The sequence below is a fragment of the Uloborus diversus genome, chromosome 6 (assembly GCF_026930045.1).
Source record: "Uloborus diversus isolate 005 chromosome 6, Udiv.v.3.1, whole genome shotgun sequence".
NCBI lineage: Eukaryota > Metazoa > Arthropoda > Arachnida > Araneae > Uloboridae > Uloborus > Uloborus diversus.
Window position 1 is genome coordinate 108,209,774 of NC_072736.1, and position 25,763 is coordinate 108,235,536.

General features: G+C 31.9%; 2 protein-coding genes across 3 annotated transcripts in view; one reads left to right on the forward strand and one right to left on the reverse strand.

The window, feature by feature from the left end:
• LOC129225190 (SEC14-like protein 2) overlaps nucleotides 1-20,985 on the reverse strand; it is an 86,943-nt gene extending 65,958 nt beyond the window's left edge. Inside the window, exon 1 of one of the 2 annotated variants that reach the window (XM_054859758.1) lies at nucleotides 20,777-20,985. The gene's annotated coding sequence lies outside the window, so the exon portion shown is untranslated. The remainder of the gene's footprint in view (nucleotides 1-20,776) is intronic. The other variant, XM_054859757.1, reaches the window with a different exon arrangement.
• LOC129225191 (SEC14-like protein 2) overlaps nucleotides 9,933-25,763 on the forward strand; it is a 125,718-nt gene continuing 109,887 nt past the window's right edge. The window contains exon 1 of the mRNA XM_054859759.1: nucleotides 9,933-9,942. The gene's annotated coding sequence lies outside the window, so the exon portion shown is untranslated. The remainder of the gene's footprint in view (nucleotides 9,943-25,763) is intronic.

A 25,763-nucleotide genomic window follows, 5' to 3' on the forward strand; every position in this document is an offset into this window, starting at 1 on the left:
AACCCCTAGTCCTAGCTGCATACCTTCAATCGTAAAAATGATCAAAATAAGATGCAGTGTTAAGATATGAAAAGTTTGAAGGGGGGGGGGGGAGGGAAAATTTTCGAAATCTAACTTTTGATAGGTCTCGAAATGCGAATCATTAGCAAGAAAAAAAAAGTTTGACGTTAGTACGACCAATGGTCACCAAGATTGACTTATACCCTGTTACACTTGCTATTGATTACACTTTGAGGGAGGGGAGTGGGGAATATAGCGAGTAACAAGGATTTAAAATTATGTGTATATATAGATTGTGATTTTACAAATTGTACTTTATATTATACTGTGTTTTTACATATCATAGCATAATATTTGCGTTTATTTTTGCAAAAAACTGAAAAATGTAAATATTTTGCTTTTTTACTTCGACAACACGTCATTCTTCTGAAAAAGCGATAAGTTCCAATCTCATCTTCTGCACGGTCTCAACTAATTTTAAACTCGAATATCTCCTTTCTCCTTGAATTTGGGTCGCAAATGGTCCAAAATTTTTTGTTCGTATTATTTTTCATTAGTAATTATTTTTCTAAATGCAATATAGAGGGGACTGGAGGGAGAAGGGATAAAAAAAGAATGATTTCATATCTTTTTACTATTATATTTTTCCACAAACTAATATCTTAACTTCTGCATCTCATTCTGACCATTTTTGCAATTGACAGTTTGCTTTCTAGTGTCAACGGTTGTGAGAAAAAAATCGAGTTCTTGCAGCTTAAATGAAAAATGCTGCATCATTATAAGAATCAGACATCTTCTAATTATTTCAGTAGAAAAAAAAGCATTTGTTGCACAGTTCGCACGAAAACAATAGCAGAAAAAAAGTACTTTTCCTCCATTATTCCATAAAGGTTTTATGTAACATAAAAGACTTTTACTGTTGACTATTGTGTTTGATTATTGTTAAAGGAAAGTAAGACCATTTGAATAACATGTTTTGATAATTCTAACCTAATGAAAAAAAAAAAAACACACACACACACATCTTTTGGCCGTTTACACGGGAAGGAAAGACGTTTTTTTTTTATCTTTCGTGATATAAAACTTTCGTGTAGGATGAAAATTATTTTCGACTTTAATCCTTTTTGCAGGCAATTATGAGTACGATAGACCGACCAGGTAATATGCACTCAAGCGGCATTTCATTTTCAAAAAAAAAAAAAAGCATCGTTAAAAACTGTTGCATTTGGGAAATAACGGTAAACACATTTTAATTGTTAGGGGAGATCAGGTTCAATTACTACAGAGTTCGGTTGGCAGAAGGACTTTGATTTTTTAATGCGTGTGCATCCAGGGATGCCCATTGCCCCCAAGGGCAAAGCCACCACGAAGACTTCTAAATCGGAACCCCCCCCCCCCAAAACCCCCTTAAAACACCTTTCCCTAAAAATTTCAATGCCGCATTCTGCATCAGACCCCCCTCCCCTCCATGGTGAGCTCCCCTGTATGGATGAACAACTGAGTGTCCTATGAAGAAACATCAGACGTGTGCTGATTTGACCTACGTTCGCTGGAGAGCATTTTTTGGTTTGACAGTTATTCTTAAAACGAGTTGATGTGTGCATCACATGACTTCCTTTTACGCGAATTTAATGATAATAGCGCCTTAGAGTAAGTAAGAAATCATTAAATATTTCTTGCGAACCGAAAGAAAAAACGTTTTATACAGACTTATTTCCCCATTATTGGCAATTTTAATGTGATTCAGTGGTTAATTCTTTAAATATCACCAACATTGGCCGAATTAAAACCAGATTTAAAAATTAAAAAAAAAAAAAATGCCAAATGTTTCGCCAAGTTGGCTACAAAACTTGGCGGCCAAAAGCTTGGCGATATATCGCCAAGTGTTTGACAAATTATAACACCACTTGAGTTAGCACTGAAATTAATAATAATTCCCCCCCGAAAAGGTGTAAAAGACCCCCTCAGGAACATCCGAATGAAACCAAAAGGGAAGGTGCACAACTAGACCCCACTGGAAATTGACGTACCAAATATCAACTTTCTAGGACATACCGTTTTTGAGTTATGCGAGATAAATGTGTACATACACACATACGCACATACATACGTACATACGGACGTCACGAGAAAACTCGTTGTAATTAACTCGGGGATCGTCAAAATGGGTATTTCGGGTGTCTGTACGTTCCTAGGTATAGATCCACGTGTGGTCGAATCGAAAAAAAAACTCAACATTCATTCGGGGGTGAGCAAAATGGAAATTAAGGGTGATTTTTGAGTGAAAATGTTTTTGCGAATTGGGCATTCCACGGTATTTTTGACATTATGTAGAGTCTGTAACGTGACCTTTTTTTTGCCATAACTTTTTAATTTACCGTTTGATTTGCAAAAATTATTTTAATTTGAGCTGGTGTGTTGGTAGGAAAAGATCAAAATAAAATAATATGATAATCAAACAGTAAATTAAAATGTTATGGCAAAAAAGGTCACATTACGGACTCTACATAAATGTCAAAAATACCGTGGAATGCCCCGAATACAATACTTCCTTTTTTGTAAAAGGAAGTAAATAAAAAAAATGTGCGCAAAAGTAAACTTCTATAGTTTCTTTCAGTTGCCTTTTAGGATCGTGTTGCGTGATTTTATCATATTAAGCACGATACTACCGTGTTCCTTAATTAGGAGGCATCATTTTTCCTAATATCATTTGCTTATTTTCAAGGTTGTTTTTGTTTATACCGTTTTTGAGTTAACATAACGGCGCGGCGTTGTCCGAGTCAAGTTGGTCGCGCTTGGGTCAAGTTAGTACCATGCAATAATATGATTTTCAAGTTTTAAGTGCTTTTTCCCCTTTTCAGGATTGATTAGAGAAATGACTAAAAAAGACCTCAAAGAAAGGAAATTTATTTGAAAGAGCTCATTTTGGAGTAGATAGCTCAACTTATGTTTTCGTTTACTGTAAATTAGGTTAACGTTTGTAACTTAACTCGGATAAAAACTTCAAACATTTTCTGAGATTCTTCTTTAAAACAATTCTTAAAAACTTATTTCGTTGCTAGTTATTAGAACTTTTAGAATAAGGATCAAAAACGCCAAATTTTGCTCATCCAAGGAGCAAAAAGAAAAAAAAAAAAAAAAAAATAATTTGAATTTTGACATTTTGAATTCAAATTATATGTTTTTCGCAACCACGAGTGTGTGTATGTAGGCGTGTGTGTTTGTGTGTGGGGGTATGTGTGTTGTGTGTAGGGGGTATGTGTATGTGTGTGTAGGCATGTGTGTTTGTGTCTGTGTGCAGGCATAAGTGTGTGAGTAGTTGTGTGTATGAATGTGTGTGTATGTGGGGGGGGGGTATGTGGGGGGGGTATGTGTATGGGGGGGTATGTGTATGTGTGTGTAGGCATATGTGTTTGATGTGTTTGTTTGTAGTTGTTTGTATGAGTGCGCGTACGTGTTTGTGTGTGTGTGCATGTGTAGGTGTCGGCATGTATTTGTGTGTGTATGTGTTTGTGTGTGTAGGTGTATGTATGTGTTTGTGTGTGTTTGTGTATGTGTGTGTGTGAGCGTGCATGTCTGTGTAAATGTGTATGTATGCGCGTGTGTGTAGGATATGGATGCAACCTGGAGACGACTTTCGCTATAGGAGCAGCATCGTGAGGAGCCGGTCGACGGTGATGCTGCAGAGGGTGGCGGTGGGAAAATAAAATGATAGGACATCAAAACAGTCAAGTGAGAACAATAAGCAATCGTGATTGCTCAAAAAAAAAAAAAAAAAAAAGAAAGGGGAAAAAATAAAGAAAAGCTATGTCTCAGGAATAACATTTTCCTATAATAAAAAGAAAAACACATAACAGTTTGGAAATACAGCAAATACAGCATATTAATACATATTAATTTCCAAACATTCTCAAAATCAAAGATAGTGCGACACGAAATTTTCTGAAAACTAGGTGATTTTATACGGAATGACCCGCCAACAAAAATTATGTCTTCAGATATTTTAATGCCTTAAAATTAACGGGAAAGTCAGTAAAGCAGTAAAACTCCTTGAAATGCAAGAGAATATTAAAACAATTACCTTTCAGTTTATTTCAATCTTTGAAGCAAAAAGCACAATAGCAGTACAAATACGTAAAATAAATTGATTGCATTAAATGTCTGCAAAAAACTTCAGGATTCAAACAGAACACATCTCTTGAGAATAAAGGAGTCTTAAACCAGGAACTTGTTCAATTCACTTTATCAAACATGGCCTATTTTTGTTTTCTTGCCTTTTAAAGAAGATTAAAATGAAGATTTGCTGCCCTTTAGAATTTATCGAGCGCATGTAAACTAGTAGAGGCGTTCTTATCAAAACGCAAACGATTATATTCCAGAAAATTCCGATTATATTTTGAGTAGTTTTATTTTAAGGAAATTATGATTTAATTTTTAAAAGTCATGTTTGTTTTTATTATGGGTTAGTTTTTAAATTTGAACTGTATATTGATTCATCTCATTGGACTTGTAGGGTGATTTTACATCCAAAAGTTTAGACTTTTCGGTAGAGATCGGCAATGTCGTACTTTTTACCCGATTGCGCGCATGGGCGACGCAAAGGAGGGTAATGTGTTTATCAGGGCTGCGGAGTCGGAAGAAAAATGGCCGACTCCGACCCCGACTCCGACTCCTGGATTTTGAAACGCCCGACTCCGACTCCAACTCCGACTCCGACTCCGGATTTTTTTTTTAATTTTTTTAATTGTATTTTTTAAACTCCCTCTCTCCATTCAAGGGAAGGGGGAAAACCTCTTAACAGAGATTGAAATATTAATTCCTTTTTATGAAAATTTAGCATTTTGTTTTTTATTGTAAACCAAAGACGTCATACAACGTTAGAAATTCAATTTAAAAATCAAACTTTCCAATAGTTACGAGTTAAAAAGTGAGATGACTTAAAAATCCCTTTTAAAAATTTTGAAAATGATTATCTGTAATTTGCCCCCCTTTAATGTTTAACAAATATATATTGATCAAATCGTGTGCTTTCAATTTTTGAAAGCTGTAACTTGAGAGAAAAAAAACTTTTTTTCTAAATCCAAGTTCTTGCGAGGGAGTGGTTTGCCCCTGGAGACATCCATCTAGTAGATGACACCCAAAGTTAATTTCAGAGTTTATAAAAAATATAAATACTTTAATTCTGAAAATTTTCACGAATATATTTTAAATTATTTTTCATCAATAAAATTTCAACGAAAATATGGCACATATGCGTCAGGAGCTAATTTTACACAAAACGCGGCGGTATACAAATTTGTACGAATAGCTTTTACTATACCTATATTTCTTCTTCGCTAAATTTTTAATTTAAATTTTATTGGCTGCTTTAAAATTAACCTAAATATGAAGATTTTAAGATTAACTGCAATTCTTGAGTGTTGTAATCAAGAAATTTTTTACACTTATTTTGTTACATACTTTTTAGTGAGAACCAAGCTTACAGAAATAGGCTTAATAAAGAAAAAAACATTAGATTATTTCATCGAATCTTTTGGATTCGTGCTTTCGAGCCAGAACTTCTTTGAATTTGCCGATCACACTTAAACGTTTCAACCTTAGCTACAGGCGTCGACTTACTAATTTGTTACGTTTCTTTTACTATTTTTAACTGAGATAGAACAAAACACTATATTTCTATTTTTATTTGAAAGTGATTACTTGAAAATGTTATTCAACAAAACCGTTTGCTGACAGTTGCTATTAGTTAAGTTAAAAAGCAAGCAACCTAGGGGACGGCTACAGAAAGTTCGGTAAGCATTCAAGCTAGCTGATTGCCATAATGGCAGTTATTTTCTCATTAGTATCTTTTTATACATGTAATCGAACCAATTGGTAATCAATTTTTAAAAAATGCAAGGAGAGTCAGTGAAAAGGAAAGAAAAAAAGAAGCCCGGAGTCGGAGTCGGCATGTTTTCCAACGACTCCGACTCCGACTCCTTTATTCCAAAATCAGTCCGACTCCGACTCTTCGACTCCGACTCCAACTCCGACTCCACAGCCCTGGTGTTTATGAGTCTTTATGTTTGTTCCTATGTGGCGTTATAGAGGCTAAACGCCTTGCCCAATTTTGGGTTCGGGATCGCGTCTCACGCCACCTGCGTGCCATAGATGAAGGTAGCGTTTTCACTGCCTGAATTTTTTGTTTACTAATTCGATTTTCATCTGTAACATGTTGCATTTGTTTTTGTCAAGATTCAGGGGACTGAGTTTCGCGACGTGTACTCTCTTAGGCTTTTTCAGTTTTGGGAGAACGACTTTTCCGCTCAGTTAATATAGTAGTGGTTGACTTAAGTTCGCGTATTTTTGCTAAAGGTCAAACATATGTCGCTTTAAGCCGATGTAGGTTCCAGAGGGATTAATGATCAGTAGTTTAGACCACCGCATACTTAATAATCCTCACGATATAAACTCTCTCAATAAAATAGTCTTATAATCATAATAACTAAGTCAATGAAAATCAACTAAAAAGTTTTTAAAAAAGCAATCATTGAAAAAAAAACATATAACCCGAATGAGTAAAAACCAAAAAGACTAAAAAGAAAAAAATATAAACTCAAAAGTTTAGAATTTTATTAAGTACTACTGAATAACTACACCATTGAAATAGTTTTAGTCAGGACCCATTAAAATTTTACGGGGTTCCTTGATCGGTCAAAAAGAAATGAGCCCCGACTGTTGATCCTTCTATTCTGCTTTTGAATTTATGATTTGTCTTACGTGTGTATCGATTATAAAACAATTTCAATGGTGTAGTTATTCAGTAGTACTTAAAAAAAATGCTAAACTACCCGGCTTTTATTTTTCTTTTTAGTTTCTTTTTGGTTTTTACGCAGTCGGATTATTTGTTTTTATTAATTAATTACTTTTTATTAATGATTCGTTCATTAGAGAGTCGTACATTGAACTCGTTAATTAAAAAAAGTTCTCTCTGTTAGAGAAGCTAGCGTACATTGAAAATGTTTCTTTGACTTCGTTTTATTCATTAATGGAAAATCCACTAAAACTACTTAGCATTAAGAAAATATAAGCCAACAAAAGTTTAATCTAGAAACAATTTAGCTTTAGATGTATAAAGCAGATATAGTTCAATTTGAAGTTTTTCTCTGTAACCGAATAATAAGACAAATTATTTCAAAAACCTCATTTTCGATTCCTGCACGGTACAAAACTTAATAGTTGAATTTTATTAAACAAAAAATAATGAAACTGACGTAATGTCAAAAAATTCGCAAAATTGATCTTAAAAAAGTAAAAAAAATAAAAAAAGACATTAAATACCGTCATGTAAAATATTTTAAAGGGGAAAACGAAGCAAGAAATAGTTTTGAATGTGTGAAATGAAAGAAATATCAAAATAAATGAAAAAGATTAAGAAATTAAATGTGACAGACAGAATTGTAAAAAAAAAAAAAAAAAAAGTTCAAAAGAACGGCCGTTCATTTGTTAGGAGATCATGTTTCACTGGTCATTTTAAGGGGTGGGTCATTTAGATTCGTTCGTTCATGAACGACGTATCGCAACTTTTTTACATTGAAAAGGGAGTTCCTTCGAGTCACAAAACACGTGACCGAAATCAGTTTAAGCACAAATGTATGTATTCATCTCTAATTTATTTGGTATGAGAGAGACACAGCAAAAATTCATTAGAGATCAAGGCGAGAAAAATTACATCGAAGAAAATAAATGACAAAGCATACTCGTAGTTTGGATGTCCTAGGTATTCAACATTCTGTAGTTGGCTCAAAAAAAAAAAAAAAAAAAAAAAAAAAAAAAACACCAATGAACAAGAAGGGATATATATAATTTTAACTTCCCTTGTCAAGAGGTAAGAGTTAAGTTTGTAAGAGGAGTGTAACACTCATAGTAGGGATATGATTTTAACTTTTTTTAGGGATCTGATTTTAATTTTCCTTGTCGGGGGAGAAGTAAGAGTTAAGTTTGTAAGAGAAGTGAAACACTCATAGTAGCATTCTTAATAACATTATTGCTATGAAAATGAGAGAAAATACTATCACATACACTTTATTTAGAGGATTCATTTACAGCACGAATGTTGCCGACCGCCCTGTCTCGTAGTCAGAGGAGTCTGACAGGTCCTGGGTTCGAGTCGCGGCTCGACCATGGATGTTCTCTCTCTCCCTTCTTTGTGTGAATGTATAGTTGTGCTGTGAATGGTTGCCTACCCTATAAATGGGACCTTATGCCATGTGTGCACTGTGGAAGTCGGACTTCTCACCAAATTACGGTACAGTTAGAAAAGTGAAGCAGCGCACCCCAAATTTCCAGCTTATCTGGCACAAAACTACTACAGCACAAATGTTATGTAAGACGTAGTTTAAACTCGTCGAGAAGAGTTAAAATTTCGTTATTAAGAAAAGGAAATGTAATATTTGGTTTCATTTAACTATATCACTTACAGATTTAACCCTAGGAAGAGAGAGGAAAAATCAAGCAAAGAAAAAGTTACAAGAATAAAACGCTTGCAATTTTAATTCTCTTGGTTAACGAGGATTCAAAATTGACGTTTAATTTTATTAAAACAACTCAATAAAATGCAGGAAGTAATTGATATTATTTATTTCCTCTATTTTTTTTTTCTATTGAGTAAAGTTTTTTTTTTAATCATCTTCACTTGAAACAAACATTTTAGAATTCAATATAAATAACAGGGAAACATCAGTGAGTATTTAAATGAAATATTACCTTATAACTCAACTCTATCAAGTTAAACTATCTTTATAAATGATTGTTTTGGTCCAAGCAAAATTTAACTCGCAAGGAAGATCACGAAAGCTCATCTTTCTCACTTCTTCGCAATTTATATAATTGTTTACAAACTAGCAGGAATTCTGATAATTTGTGAATGAAAAGGAATTTTAAAGACTAAAGCTTCCTCCTTTCTTTTATAAAAAAAAGTCATGGGCTCAAGAAACGAACGAATACGTCTTTTGTGTCTTGAACTTATTTCATTTTTCTTTATAACTAGAATTGCAATAATTCTACGAATTCGAGAACAATACATTTTAATAAAAAAAAATCATTAGTATCAACATAAAAAATATACGCTGGAGAACAAGAACACTACAACAACTGCAAAAATTCACATTTTAAAGAACTTCTCGAGAAATAAGAGAACAGTTGCTCTGTTACTTTTTTCACAGAAAAGATATGCTTCAGATGACATGTTTCAGTGAAATTAAATCACCCCTGCATTTAGGAAACCAACAACAAATTTATGAAACTGAAAACGTGATTTGAACATCTTTCATCATAAATAACTGAGAACAAGCTGTGAATTCAATTAATTTACTTACAATGTACAATAGCGCCTCCCATAAACTAGTTTTAGATATAATATGAGTTAAATAACTTATTTTCCTCATGTTTCGAATGCTTTAAGAAAACAGCTTCCCTTTCGTAAAAAATAAGGATAAACTCATGATTTAATGAAACTGGAAACAAAAAGATTTGACGTAAACATATTTTAATGGCAGAATGCTAGAATACTCTTAAGGTTTTTTGACACTCTCACAATGACGAAAACATAAATTGGATATTGAAAGGTGCTTTCAAGGAAATTAAGATTTATCTAATACAAAAGAAAACGGAAAACTTGAAAATAAAACTGTTATTAAACCGTTTTAATGTATAATTATAATTGTTATTCCATAAAATGCGAGTGTTTCATTAAAGGTATTTCATATTTATCGTCTGTGAACATCTACTTTAACTTCGAGAAGGAATCCAGTAGTTGCGTGAAATTTGGAAATATTCGGTTTTAATAAGTTGTTTACGTTCCAGACAATTGAAGAAATTTTGATTTTATTGTTTTTTTACACGGAAATGAAAGATTTAACACCTGAAGATTGACAACAGCTGGAAGTCTTTTATGAAATTCAGGTATTGTCGTATAACTATTATGGTTTTATTATTCTTCTTAAAAAGATACTTTTCAAAAGATAAAAGAACACCTCGTGTTTAAATTATTAAGTTTTTGAAAGCAACTGTTGTGTGATAATCAATGCACTGACAATAATAGGTTTCAATATTTTTTACTTACAAACGACTATAAGTAAAAAGTTGAGTATGGAAACTTTTTTTATACATAAACCTATTGTGAATGGCAACGTGAATAAGATGCGTGCCGAGATTTGTGAAAATTGATTCACAGTAGATTTTGTACGAACTGACGGGAGAAATGTGTCCAGACGATCCATTACAAAAGCAAAGTTACTAATATTTTCCAAAATTTGATTCGTTTATTATTCAAGTCAAAAATATTTGGGTAATTTATGACACTACCTACATTTATTTTTTAAATTAAAAACGTAACCTTCAACAAAAAAGGAACGTGCCATTATGAATGCGGATGTGAAGATGAGTTGAAAGCATTTGTGATATTTTCAAATTTAAATTACAGTGTATTTTTATTATTAATAATAATAAGAAGAAAATTCAGCTATTTTTAAGAGTTTGATGCTTCAAAAACATAGAAAAAGCATTATTTATAAATTATTTGTACTTGATAGTTTCTATTAATAAAAAGAAAAAGATGAGTCAAAGGTATTGTGAAATTGTTTCCAAAATTTGTTTCGATTAATATTCAAGTCAAAAATATTTGGATAATTAATGACATTACCTGCATTTTTTTTCAATTAAAAACATAACCTTTAACAAAAGAAGGAGCGTAACAGTATGAATGCAAATGAAAAGATTAGTTGATGTTTTCAAATTAAAATTGCAGTGTATTTTTATTATTATTAGTAATAATAATTTTTTTTTCGCTTTTATTAAGATTTTGATGATTCAAAAACATAGAAAAAGCATAATTTATAAAATATTTGTACTCGATAGTTTCTATATATAGAGGAAAAAAAGATGCGTCAAAGGTATTGTGAAATTGTTTCCAATATTTATTACGATTAATATTGAAGTCAAAAATATTTGGATAATTAATGACATTACCTGCATTTTTTTTTCAATTAAAAACATAACCTTTAACAAAAGAAGGAAGGAGCGTGACAGTATGAATGCAGATGAGAAGATTAGTTGAAAACATTTGTGATGTTTTCAAATTAAAATTGCAGTGTAATTTTATTATTATTAGTAAAAATATTTTTTTTTTTTTTTTTTTTTTGATTTTATTAAGATTTTGATGTTTCAAAAACATAGAAAAAGCATAATTTATAAATTATTTGTACTCGATAGTTTCTATACATAGAGAGAAAAAAAGTAGCGTTAAAAGTATTGTGAAATTGTTTCCAAAATTTGTTTCGTTTAATATTCAAGTCAAGGGTATTTGAATAATTAATCACACTACCTGCACTTTTTTAAATTAAAGAAGTAACCTTGAATAAAAGAAGGAGCCACAGACAGTATGAATGCAGACGTGAAGATGATTTGAAAGCATTTGTGTGTTTTCAAATTAAAATTGCAGTGTTTTTTTTTTTTTTTCAGGATAATAATAATATTTTGTTTTGCTAACATTAAGACTTTGATATCTCAGAAACATAAATTATAAAAGCATAATTTATAAATTATTTGTAATGGACAATTTTTATGTTAAAAAAAAAGTAGCGTCAATGATATTGTAAAATTGTCTGCGGCTGTCCCACGTCCAGAAGACTCCAAGGCACCTAAGTCCTTCATATTTGGTGCAAAACTAATTAGAATCCTGACGGTTGGCCCCTTCGGAACGTTTTTTAAAAAGCTACTTGTCATGCCACTAATTTTTTTTAATTAAAAATGTACATAAGTTGGTTATTGGGGGAAAAAAAGAATTTCCACACTTCAAAACATTTTATATCATTTGAAATAGTTTAGTTTTTTGTTCAACATGAAGCCTGTTCTAATTTTCTCAATCAGTTAGAACAGGACATGTTCTTTTTTAACGTATAAGTTGGACCCCGAGGGAAGTGTGCTCTTCGAAGTGGTTTTGAAAAATAATTTTGATAAAAGCGTATTTTCATCAAGTTTTTTTTCCTCCTTTAGGTGGGAGCGGGTTTTTAATATTAATATAATTTAACATAAATTTTGTTTTCTACGGAAGGGGAGCGGGGTCAGTTTTTCTAATAGTTAAACGTATTTAAATCTGATTCTTCCTAACGCTTTAAATCCTCGCTAACCAAATAAGATTGCAAAATGATCTGAGAGGGCTAGTGAGCGTCAGCATACGGGGGGCGGAGCCCCGAAGTACATAAAATAAATTTTGAAATTATGAGACACGTTGCTCTTAAAGGATTAAGGAAATTCGTGTTTGATTTTTTTTTTTCAAATTCTTAGCAGTCCTATTGAAATGTTTTCCTCTGTAAGTTTATTTCGTAATGTCTCGTAGGTTCTTGGTTTCTTAAATCATTGAAACAAAAACCTGACACATTTTGTCAAACCTGTTTACGGGAAAGGGGGTTTATGTGAACATGGCATGTTTTACTAAGATAACTTGAAGTAAAAAATCTTTAAAAATTCTCGATTGATTGTAATACCTGTCCCTGTGTGAAACAATAAGTAACAGGAATAATCTTCAGATAATTGACATAAGTTCCATGACCTGGAGAAAAGTTACATGAAGCGCAAATGTATGCAAACACTATGGTGAAATGTGACAAGATCAATGTATAAAAAAGTGTAAAAGCCATATATGTATTTCAGTTTTGGTACGGGTAATTCACTTACCCCAAACAACCCTAAATTGGAATATTTTCAATATTAATTAAAAGTCGCTTGCTTTTATTTTCTCAATTTTAATGTTAAAATTATTTTCAGTAAATTATTAGATTATAGCATGCCTAACAAGCGCTTTTGTAAGGTTTTTTTTAAACGCTAAATATCAGGAAAATATAGTATTTTGCTCTTTAAGTTAGGAAAATTTCTTTCCTTTTTGAAAACTTTTACAAGTCTTCTGCCGGTTTTGTACAAGCAACAAAATTTGTTTTTTCTATTGTCTTACTTTTACATTTTTAATGAAATATTGTTAAATTATACCTAACACCAAAAGTTCTTTAATTGTTCGGTACCGGTTTATCACTACTGATTCTGATTTATAGTGTGAAAATTTCTTTTCAGATATAAAAAAAAAATATTTTAATTTAAGCTACTTTGTGACGTCACAGCAAAAAAAAAAACAGCGGTTGAATATTGTTTAAAATTATTATTTAAGATAGAAAATAAGTCAAAATTAAGAAAAAAAAAGCAACTTAACCCATGTTCTTGACCATGCTTTTTTACAAAGAAAAATATTTTTGAAAAATGGGAAACGACCCATTTTTTTAAATGTTACAAAATACGTTACATGGTATTAAAGAGCTGCGTCGTGAGTTGATTTTAACATTTTTACTATATTTTACTTAAAATGGCATCAAAAGATAAGTAATCCCAGAAGCTTGTAAAACACTATTTACAAAATCCAGTCCAGTAAAAAAAATATAGTCCATAAAATAAGATACAATGACACTTCAATGTTGCCTCCCTTCAAAGACAAAATTATTAATTTTAGGTCCTAGAACAATAACATTAATGTAAAAATATCGCACTATGATTTATTAATTTTAGCATTTCTTAAACTATATCAACTGTGTATATTAAAAAACACACACATTTAAAACTATGTACGTCAATACTGTATCATAAGCATACTTAATTTCATATTTTATCTTAATAATATCTGTGAGTGTAACTTGAACAGACATTAAAAATACGGAAAGGTTCTTTAGTGTAGATCTATGGTGTTACGCGTATGCACGTGCTTTTTTTTTTTTTTTTAACTTTTATCTAGCTATAATCTTTTTCTGATGTGAGGACAAGGAGTGAGGCCGATACTCTGGTTTTACACCGAAAAATAATTGAAAAATTGTGAAAAAAAGGCGAAAAAAAAAATTTGATAATCCTTTACGTGCTTCACGGGTGAGTTTCTGCTACAAATGATCCTGCTTTTGTACTTTTCACCTCTGGAGATGCTCGAAAGAAAGTCACTGGTTAATGTAGTGCCTCCTTCACCTCTAAATAAAAAAAATAAAAATAATGACTATTAAACTGTCGAAAACTAAAAAGTAACTGGTAGGCACTATGTTCAAAAAGTGATGTGTGATGGGGGAAAGCGGTGGTCGTATTTGGATTATGGCGGTTGTTTTACTTAATAAATTTACAAAAATGTTATCAGAAGGACTCTGAGAGTTTTTATTTCTTTTTCTTTCTTTCTTTTTTTTTTTGCCGCGCAGTTTCATTTTATTGTGCGATGACAAAATTTAATATTTGAACAGAAAGTAAACTCATATAAAAGAATGAAATATGTTTGAACCTTGAAGGGATAAACATAGGAAAGTTGTTATTTTTTAAAAAAAAAAAAGTCTAAAACATTATCTAACTACCAAACGGCACGACCTTGAGGGTCACAGATTTAGACAAAATTCTAGATATAGGTCAATTCCAACCCAGGTAAAGCGATTTGACTGCATAGGCCCTAGTTAAGCTGCAACGGAGGTCCAAAGTTCATAACTCGGACCCAGGAATGCAATGGAGTCCCTTTAGAAATCCCATTCCCACCCCCATTTTTCTTCTACTGTACTTCAGTATGAACCATTTGCATGCACTTACCTTTGAATTAATTACGGTGAATACCAATTTTAATAAGTGGTTCTCAAATTAAAATTGGACACTACTTTTAATTTCAATAACTTGGATGCCAAAACAACATGCCAAAACAACATAGTTATAGGATATTTAGCGTTTGCAAATGAAACTAATTATTTTCGTTTTATATTAATTCTCTGCTACTAAAAAGTATTTATCGTTTGCTAATGAAAACATTTACTTTAACTCGATATTTCTCATCTGCTATCAAAGATATTCCACAATGATAAGAAAAAACTAATTTATTGCACATGACACAAAAGCATAAATACAAAATTGTTTCGATTTTTCAAGTTACTTAAACAATGCCCATAAATAAATAGGTGTTGTGCCTTCCACTCGTTGTACTAACAAAAGATGACAAATGTGTAGGGACATCCAACACAGTGTCAAAGTCTGAAATTCCAATGGAAACGCCATTGCATTTCTGGGGCCAAACTAGCAATTTTGGACCCTCGCTTCAACCAAACTAGGGCCTATGCAGTCAAACCGCTCCCCTTGAGCTCATATCTAGTGAGAATGAATCTATATGTAGAATTTTGTCCAAATACTCGACCCTCAAGGTCGTGCCGTTTGGTCATAAGCTCTACGGTTAGGGTCAAATGATTCAGGTTTTTAAATCAATATGCAGAACGAAATAAGGATTTTTTTCCTTTTTCTGCTCATGCATGTTAACAAAGGAAAAGTAGACGCAGGCCTAATTAATTACGAAAATGAAATTTAATTGTTCACTGATTTCAACTTATACTTTATTTTCCTGCAAGTACTTTTTGCTTTTCAAAAACATTTTTTTTAGGTTTTCACAATTTCAGTGCCCAAAAACACAGACGACACTGTACCAGAGCTTCCAGTATGAGTATTTACAAAAACCAAAATTGGGTTCATAAAAGCCTTCAGACCTAGGGAAGAAAACCCTAGATTATGTACTTAATAATTCTTAAAATATACTAATATGTTTCCTTTTCTGTTACTATTTTAACTCGTCGATTATTAGTTTTAAAAATGATAAAATCTAAAAATGTGATAATGAACACTAAAAACGAAGCATCAAGCAAAAATTAAAAATTTGGGGACAACTAGTACAAATGGTAGGAGAAACTCATGTGTTTCGGATGATGAGATTATACTAGTAGCCATGGTAGATGTTATTATACAAAATGATTCAGAAAAACCTTTCAGTGAAAGTCTACCCACGATTTGATCTTTATATGCGTTAATTCAAAACTTTAAAAATGCCTCATCAATCATCATCCATTTGCTTTTTAATACCTCAAACAATCCCTCAATTATTATTTCTTTTGAACAATAGCTTGACAAGAAGTTCCGTCTAGAACTAAATGAGCGTAGGGGCACATTTACGCGGATTTTTTTCAATGAATTTTCTAATTTTTAGGTTTTAACTTAGGAAATTTTAGACATTGCGGTTTTATAAAGCAGTTAAAGGAGTCAAAATTGGTATATTCAGTTGTTACTCACTTTGTGTTTTTATACGTCAAAAAAATTATTTTTGAGTCCAAGTTGGTTGCGTAAACTTGCCCCCAACATGGGGTACGTTTACGAATATTTATTTTGACATCCAACGTCTTACCATAGTTAAAATAAAGCATATTTATTACAGAGTGAATAGTGTGTAAAGTAAAAGCTGAACGGGCATGAAGACAGCACTACATGATTGTAAACTATAAAATACAAACTTATTATTCAATTAAAAATTAAATGTTGATTTTCAAAACTAAATAGCCTGAATATACTAAAAATGTTGAGACAGTTCGGAGCGAAAAAAGCGTCAGGGCACGTTTAGAAGTAAGACACAGTAAGAACGTGCGTAAAGGTGCTCAGACGTCAACGCGTAAACTTGCCCCGTCGCCAAGTTTGGATTTATTTTTAACGTGCAAAAACATTTAATAACATTTCAGTTCATATAAATACAATTCTCAAAAAAGGATAAAATTCTGCTTATTTTTATATGTTTGATCTTTCCTAACTAAGTATTACTTATTCAAATAAGCTTCAAAACGTTCAACTCAAAATTTACTCGACTTGGTAAAAAACAGATTAGTATTCTTTCTACATGCTAGACCGAAGCTGGACTGATGCTCAAAAACTTATGAGGATATTTTCTAGGGAGCAGCATCAATCTGTTATGACTGTTGGCTCTCCAGTTGTAATTCGTTTTGAAAAAAGGGCACTGCGTAAACGTGCCCCGGTCTACCCGACTTTCTTGTATACCAACATCGACTTTCTATCTCCTCCATCCGATAAATACCTTCTTAAACTAGATAAATTTCAAATTATGTCAAATAGACATTTTTAACATTTTAAGCTCATTTCTAAAAAAAAAAAAAAAAAAAAAAAAAAAAAAAATATAATAATAATAATAATAATAATAATAATAATAGAAAAGCCTCTTTCACTTGATGAAATAGATACGGAAAAAGCAAATAAACGAACAAATAAAGTAGTGGCACTTTGAAAACAATGCTGCCAATTTGTACATAGTACTAGCAGCCTTCGGCACTCGGCTCGACCGCGATCAAATCGGTGAATAGCGAATAGTCCGATTGTTCAAATCGGACTATTCAATCAGAAGTATTTAAGGGAAACAGACAGACAGGACAATAGTTAGACAGACCGACAGACTGATAGACCGACAGACACACATTTTCCGCATCTCGAAATTCGACATTCCAATTTTTAATTTTTTGATATTTATTTAATTGTTTTATTTAATTTTGATCTATTTTTTGTTTTTAACCATATTTTAAAAATGCATTAAGCCTTCCTTCACGCTTTTTTCTTTTCTCTTTTACTTTTACGGAAAGGTAGGCCAAAAATGGTGTAAAAACCGTCTGTTGCAAAAGCAAAAAAGTTTTATCAACACTTCGATACGATTACACCGACAGTATAAGACAGATAGGTAGGAAACATTTACGACATAGAGGTAGAAATTACATCCAGGACTAGAGCGAGGGTTTTTTTTTTGGTTCATGTCCAAAGCAGTCCTTTTATAATACAAGTCTCAGCAAGTGCAGGATATAAACCTACTCTGGATTGCTTTGCCAAAATACAGTAAACCCTCGTTTTACGCGATGGTTACGTTCCACGGAAATGCCGCGTAAATCGAAACCGCGTAAATTGAGACCTAATACTAGTGTTAAAATAGGGGTTTGTTTCTATAGATAACAAAATACTTCATTCTAGTGATGTCTAATTGTATAATAAGTTCAATGTGTACTTATATCGATTTTTATGCCCATTATGCATGAAGGAAACATAAATTAATTTCGTGTTCTGTTTATAAAGAGGAACTGGCTATGATAGTCTTTTGGCAGTCACTAAGAATTTTTCTTTGTAATTCTTTGTAGAGCATTAACGCATTCATGATCATTTGCGTCATTTCCATGATAGAATCTTCCTTCACTAACAAATCGGAAAGATCATTTCTATTGTCTAGAAATAAGGCTCAAAATTTTCAATGTCAACGTTTTTGGTTGTGCGTCACCAACGTCGGTATCCGCGCTGGTTTTGGCCACCTTTGTCACTTCTAAAAGCTCTTCTTCCAGCGAGTTCTGAACTGTGTGAGTTTAATAACTTTACTTCTGGAAAGAGCGCTGGAACCAATGGCAAAAATGTCTCCAGTGGCCCAAGCTCGATTATTAGCACTCCAAAATGCAGTTGATTACGCGTAATCTGCAATCTTTAGGAGTTTGGATTTTTGAAAGATGGGAAAATTTTATCTGTTTGCATTGCCGCATCCGCGTAAAACCGAAACTCATCCGCGTAAAATAAAATAAAGGTGTCAAATCTTAAACCCCGTACAATCGAAACCGCGTAAAATAAACTCGCGTAAAGCAAGGATCTACTGTATTATATTTTGGTGACAGTTTTATGCTATATTGTTAAATATTTAACACATGGATCATTTTCATGGCAAAAACATCAAGTCCAAAAATTTCAAACAAAATTCTAAGAACCCAAGATTTTTATTGAAAACCTAAGAATGGGGGAGGGGGGGGGGAGTATTGGCAGCTCTGTACTGAAAACGATAGGAATGCATAATCCTTGTTATGTGTGCTCATAATGTTAAGGGAATAAAGGAAAGAAGGAGAATAATGCATTGGTGTTTATACTTATTGAAAAATTTGGTAAGGGAATGTGGGGTAAAGTAAAATAATTAAGATAACTTAATTTTTTTCAAAATGAATAAAATTTAAAATTTTTTTCCTGAAAATTATGGTACACATATAGAAAGAACAATATAATTTACAATAAAACATGCATTGAAACAATATTTTTTATTTTTGGCAATAAGTTTGTTCCTCCGAAAAAAAAGTGAAATTATTTACTTTTTTTATGGTGCAAAGCGAAAAATAAAATATTTTCTATTCGATTATTAGAGATAATTTGATCAAATAGATGAGTAGATAAAAGAATGCATGAATAAATAAAAAGGAAATGAAAGAATAAACGAAAAAAAATGAATAAATGAGTGAATAAAATAGGGAATGAATAAGAAAATAAGTGAATGAATGAAAACTAAGGGAATTATTAAATGTAAGAATGTAAATGAACTAATTAATAAATAAATACGTAAGTGACTTGATAAAAGACTGAGTAAGTAAATTAAATAAAACTTTCATTTCGTCCCATCCACTTTGCCCCGCATGAACTTGCCTAATTTTATGAAGCATTTACAACTACAATTACAATTTTACGAATAAGCATAGCATTAAACAAATAAATACTGCACTGAATATCAGTTGGCTACAATTAATATTTTAAATATTAAAAACAAGAACTTTATCATTTAATAATAACAAAATAATTTTTGATCTCCGCAAAATATTACAATATGAGTATTAATTTTTAGAAATTGCTTGTAGAATCATATTCTTTGATTTTCAGAGGTATTTGTTTTGTAGACTGGAATAGATTACACCTGTTACTACATATTTAAAATGTTACTAGATGGATGGTGCTAAAAGCAGAGTAAATATTTCACCATTTCATTTTGTCCGCCATTTCACTTTGCTCCGTATTCCCCTACTATTTAATATCCTTATTCAGTAAAATTAAAAAAAAAAAAAAAATATGCATTTTGTATACATATGAAATGAATCAAACAGACACACACGGTGATTCACAATAAAATAATGCTTTCATTGCAAGGATGCATTGATATCTTAAAATTTAAAGAGAGTTTCGGAATAAATTTCAAAAATATTTAACTAAAAAAGTAAAAGAAAGGGGTACCTATCTTACTGCCTTTATACCTGTCATTTGAAAAAGACTACTGACTGGATTTGAATTTTTATTTCTCTAAGTTAAACGCACTTTAATGTGCATTAGTATCTATGACACTTGCAGATAAATATTAAAAGTCTGGATTTTAAAAATAGTTTCTGTCTTTCTTTTTCAAATTTTTATCAGTAATATGAGTCGACCGTCGTGTCTAGTAGTTTGAGAAGTCTGACTACCGATAAGGTTGCCCTGGGTTCGAATCTTGGCTCGGGCATGGATGTATTTTTTCTCTCCTGTCCTTGTCCTTTCTTTGTGTAAATGTGTTGTTATGCTGTGAATGGTTGCCTGACCTATAAATGAATCCTTATGGAATGTGTTTACAATGGAAATCAGACTTCACATCAAATTACAGAAAAGTTGAAAAAGTGAAGCAGCGCACTCCAAATTGATAGCCCAGCTGGTACTAAACAACAACATCAATAATATGAAGTTTAATTTTGCTATCAAAGGAATGTTCACTTTTGTATTTGAAGAAATTTGTCTAACTGAAAATTGTTTAATTGAAAATTTTTTACAAAATGAACACCTTCCTACTTCAATGGATTACTATTTTATTACTAATTAGTATTTGGTTGAAGCACTTTTATTAAACATTTTTATACAAATCTTTAAAAAAAAATCATATTATTTAAAGTATATTTTTCAAAAGATTGAAACTGAATGGGAAAGATGTCGCACTTGCATCTTTTTTTATATTATCTGAAAAACTTAAGTTTCCCGTGAAAAAGATAAACCACGAAAAGGAAGACAATCATCCTACAAGTACAGAAAATCTCATCAAAAATTAGAAAGAAATGAATTTACTTACTTACCAAAAAAACTTGATAAGTTTATTGTATTGCACAAAAGACACTGTCATCCACTGACGCAAGACCGTTAAGCTGCCGTCCTCCCAGTTTTTGCTCAGCTGAGTTTTCAGAACTTTGAAAATTTCCTGAACTGGTATCAAAGAGAAACCACTAAACCGATTCGACCACTAGCAAGGTCAGACGACGTTACATTTATTATAATTTCGTTAATGTCAAAGGGCTTTTGAGTGAAATGGAAGAAAAAGAATCACTTTTCAAATTAACATGCGTAGAGTTTTTTACCTTCAAGTGTGTCACTTAACATCTTATTGACACTATAATAGTAAAAGGTCGAGTCAAATCGTTGTCTTCGTTCACAAACACGATCAGATCAAAAACGATTTAATTCGCTTTCTTCTGAGGAAAAAGATTCGATAATAGATGCTTTGTTCCAATTGAATTGCTGTCAATTGTTTGGGAATGAATGAACAGCTGTTATTATTGATGAGGAAAAGATTAGGAATAAAAACATTTTTATTAGGAAATTGAATGTGATTTTATGTGTATTTTAGGTTTTCCTTCTTTTCTTCAGATCAAGAAGGTTGAAAGAGTATGCTATCGTTTGCAAAATATTAAAAGGGAGATAAAATGGGTGGTTGAGTGATACATTTTACAATCCATCGTCATTTGCTTTTTGGTTAGAAAAATTAAACCTGTTTTTAAAAATGCAGTTTCATTTTGAAGGAATTAAAAGGTTACGTATATATAAATAATCTGCTACTGTGGATTTGCCCATAAGTAATACAATATGAAATTCCTCTGGTGCATTCCTTTTAATCCATATTCTCTCTAGCCTTCTCCTTCTCTCTCCCTTCTCCATATATCTCTCTTCTTCTCTCTATCTCTCTTCTTCTCTATCTCTATCTCTCCTTCTCCTATACATCTCTCTCTCTCTTCCTCTCTTTATATATTTCTCTCCTTCTCTATATATCTCTATCCTAATATATATGGGGCATTCCAAGGTATTTTTGACATTTATGTAGAGACTGTAACGTGACCTTTTTTGCCATAACTTTTTAATTTACCGTTTGATTTGCAAATTATTTTAATTTGAGCTTGTGTGTTGGTAGGAAAAGATCAAAATAAAATAATATGCTAATCAAACAGTAAATTAAAAAGTTATGGCAAAAAAGGTCACGTTACGGACTCTATATAAATGTCAAAAATACCTTGGAATGCCCCATATATGAAAGTGTTCTAATTGTATATATTCTATATATTCTATACATGAAATTGTTCTAATTAATTTTCTGTAGAGCTTGTATTTTTGGTTTGTAAATGTTCAATTTAATTACTTCTTGTCATGCTTATACTTTGGACTTTCGGTAACCCCTATTGCTTGATTTGTGGGATGTCGGGGTACTAGTGATGCTTTTTTAGGAAATTTCGCCAGCAGCACTCACGAAATATTTCACGGTTTTTTCCCTACCCTTAGAGAGTAATCCCCCGATGAGGCCCCATAGTATTTTGGGATTTTTTCAAATTTTCGTTCTTACTTGCTCAATTTTATATTGCTATTAAATAAATCTGTATCCATCTCTATACGTCTCTCTCTGTCTCTCTTTTTATATATATCTCTTCTTCTCTATGTATCTATCTCCTCTTCTATATACCTCTCCTTCTCTCTCTATTATTTTTCTCGCTCGCTCGTTCTCTCGCTCCTTACCTCTCTATTCTTTCTCTAGCTCTCTCTTTCTCTCGCTCCTTATCTCTCTATTCTTTAGCTAGCTCTCTCTTTCTCTTGCTCCTTATCTCTATATTCTTTTTCTAGCTCTCCCTTTCTCTCTTTCTCGCTCCCTTTCTCTTGCTCTCTCTCTGCCTTTCTCGCAATCTCTCCCTCTTTCTCTCTCCCCTTCTCTTGCTCTCTCCCCCCCTTTCTCGCTCTCTCTCTCTCTCTTTCTCTCCTTCTCTGCCTCTCTCTCTTTCTTTCACTATCTCTATCTCATTACCTCTCTCTCTTTCTCCCTTTCTCCCTCTTTCTCTTCCTCTCTTGCTCTCTCTAGCCTTCTATCCTATTACATATATATTTCTCTCTCCTTCTCTCGCGCTCTCTACCTGCAGGAATAAAAAAAGTTTAACAATAAATCATCTTTTCCTTGGCACTGAACTTGGAGTTTTATTTATTTATTTTTTCAATTATCGAAGCTTTTGATTCTACACCAAAGGCTTTTATCTATCGCAAATACATGAGATTTGAGCTCAAACCAATAGAATTAAAGAAACAACCTTAAAAATAATTAATTATATGGAACAAAAAATACATAGTATAAATGTTTTTTTAATATCCACGCCAAACATTAGGTTGACGCCACCAAATGGTAGATTTCGTTATTTTCAACCAGTCCATCTTTACGTGAGCGCAGTATAGTACACGGAACAAAAATTTGAATCGTATACGAAACAACTCTCAAAAACTGGTAAATATCACGCAACTATTTTGTTACATGGTTTCAAAAAATATCCTTAAAGATATTTGTCATAGTAAGAAACGTGTACGAAAGGGTTTTCTCAGCTTGTGATAGCATGCAATGTTGAGTATGTAAACAGGATAAAGTAAAATTTATAGCTATTCCGGCGAATTTCCTTTTTTCTTTTGTTTCAATAAGAAGGCTGATGGCTTGAAACCCAAACGTTTTTCGTCATAACTAGTCATGCGAAGAATAGAGAAATTTGATTTTTAGAGTCAACAACTTACATTTCCCCATTTTTGATGTTAACGACATGTAGAGATCGTTCGATCTGCAAATGTGTTCCATAAAAAACAAATTGATATTTCAACACTCTTAATTTTAAGACTTTAAAGAACTCAAAAAAAAAAAAAATTTAAAATCTTGTTATTAGTTTTGAAAATGAGTTTTGTAAAAAATTATTCAAGAAACTACGAAAAACAGTTTAATTCTTGTTATTCATTCATTTCAATTTTTTTATGCTGATAAAACTTTCTTAATAATTCGCAGTTTTAGGATGAATTATTAAATATTCAGAAAATAAAATGTTTAAAATAATGATTCTGTAAGCCAGAAATTTTAATCACTATCTTTCTTTAAGTATGTATCCGATTCATTGACTTTAATAACCTTCCGCTCCCCAAGAAATAATTTTTTTCTGTTCTTCATTTTTATGTTTTAAGCTATACTTCATCGGATACATTGTTTTACAGTGAGTTTCTTTTATTAGCTTCTAAACAGAGAGATTTGAAAAATGTTTAAAAACAAAGTAACTGTTGAGTAGCGTAAGTTTTGACAGGAAATCGTTAATGAACACGAAATTGAATGAGTTGCTCTGAGTACTGTTGCTCCGAGGCGACGATATTTACCATATCGTCGCCTCAGAGCAACAGTAAGATATTTAATGCCAGAAATAACACAAAGATATCTCACTATTGCTCTGAGGAGACGATATGTTAAATGACTTCGCTCCGCTTACGTAATATGGCTCAAATTAGGTAAAAATAAATCAAATGACCTTTTAATGAGTTTTACGTTTATTTGCATATGCAAAATGAATCATTACAATATTCGAAATCACGTTTTAAAAATACAAGACAGTTGAGGAAATGTTCATTTGAACATCATTACTGCAAACACGTGTCCTTCAAAATTATGACAAGGAAATTCAAAAACGTTCATCACGATCTCATTGGACATCTATTTCCCTTTCAGCAGCACTGTCGCCAAAGTAAATTTACTATTGAGGTCTTTTATATTAATTTTAATGGATTAAAATTGAAGTTAAAGTCACTTGACGCACATTTTGTCAGAATTACAACTTTATAGATTTTGAAAACGTGTACCGCGAATTGCAATATGGAACCAATTTTCTTTTATAACAATAAAGAAAAGAAGGTAACCTTTTCTTGGCTCGAATATTTTACATGTATTACTACATTGTTAAAATACTACCAGATTGGTAGCGCTAAAAGCATAGTAAATAGTTCCCCATTTCACTTTGCTCCGCGTTCCCCAACTTCAAGAATTTGGGTTTTGACAGGATTTTTTAGTTAGCTTATTCTTTGTGTCGCTCTTTTATTTTTAGTAGATTATCAACATGTGCCTCAAGATTACAAATAAATTTTGAAGAGGCATAAATTTTTTTTACACATCTAATATACCGTTTTCTTTTGTTGTCATTGTTAGAACGTTAAAGTCTTACTTGTGATTGTGAGAAGGTAAGACTTTATCCTTCATTCTATTTAATGCAAATAAATGAACAAACAAATAAATAAATAAATAAACAAGTAAATAAATAAACAAGTAAATAAATAAAAAAATAAAATGTACTTACCTTAAAACTTTTTCTGGAATGCTTGATAAATTTTTCTCAGTTTTCAAATATAGAATACAAACTTAAAACAAGCATGTTTTATTATATTTATCTTACATACTTAGTTCGTATGCTACACATCTTTATTATTGTGACTTTATCAGGATTTCGATAACATTTTAATTCTTTACCAAAGCGATTCACACGATTGTGTTGTCAAGACGGTAGTTTTTCAACTGGAATTCAAAGGACTCACGTTTTTCGTACGGTTGTTCACTTATTTTCTAAAAGATTAGAATAAATTTAAGAATACATCGATTCATGTGCTATCAATGTTGATGTGATAAAATATTTTCTTGAAACTGTTTTGTTGATAAGTCTGCATTATGTCTGTGTAATTTATTTTAATTCTTTAAAAGATTTCTTAAAGACCAATTATGATATTTTTTAAGCGAGAAAATTATCCTAAACTGCGAAGAAATGTGATGTTAGAATCTGAAAAGGTCAGTAAAGTGATCTTGAAGAGAGCAAAAATGCCTGATTTGGTGTTTGAAGTGGGGCGTTAATTCAGTACACTAAGCAGATTTTTTAGATTTTCGATGTAAAAATTTTCATTACTTTCATGCTTTGATTCTAAGCGTAGTCGGATCACATTCATTGCAGCTTGATACCACTCTTCCCTAA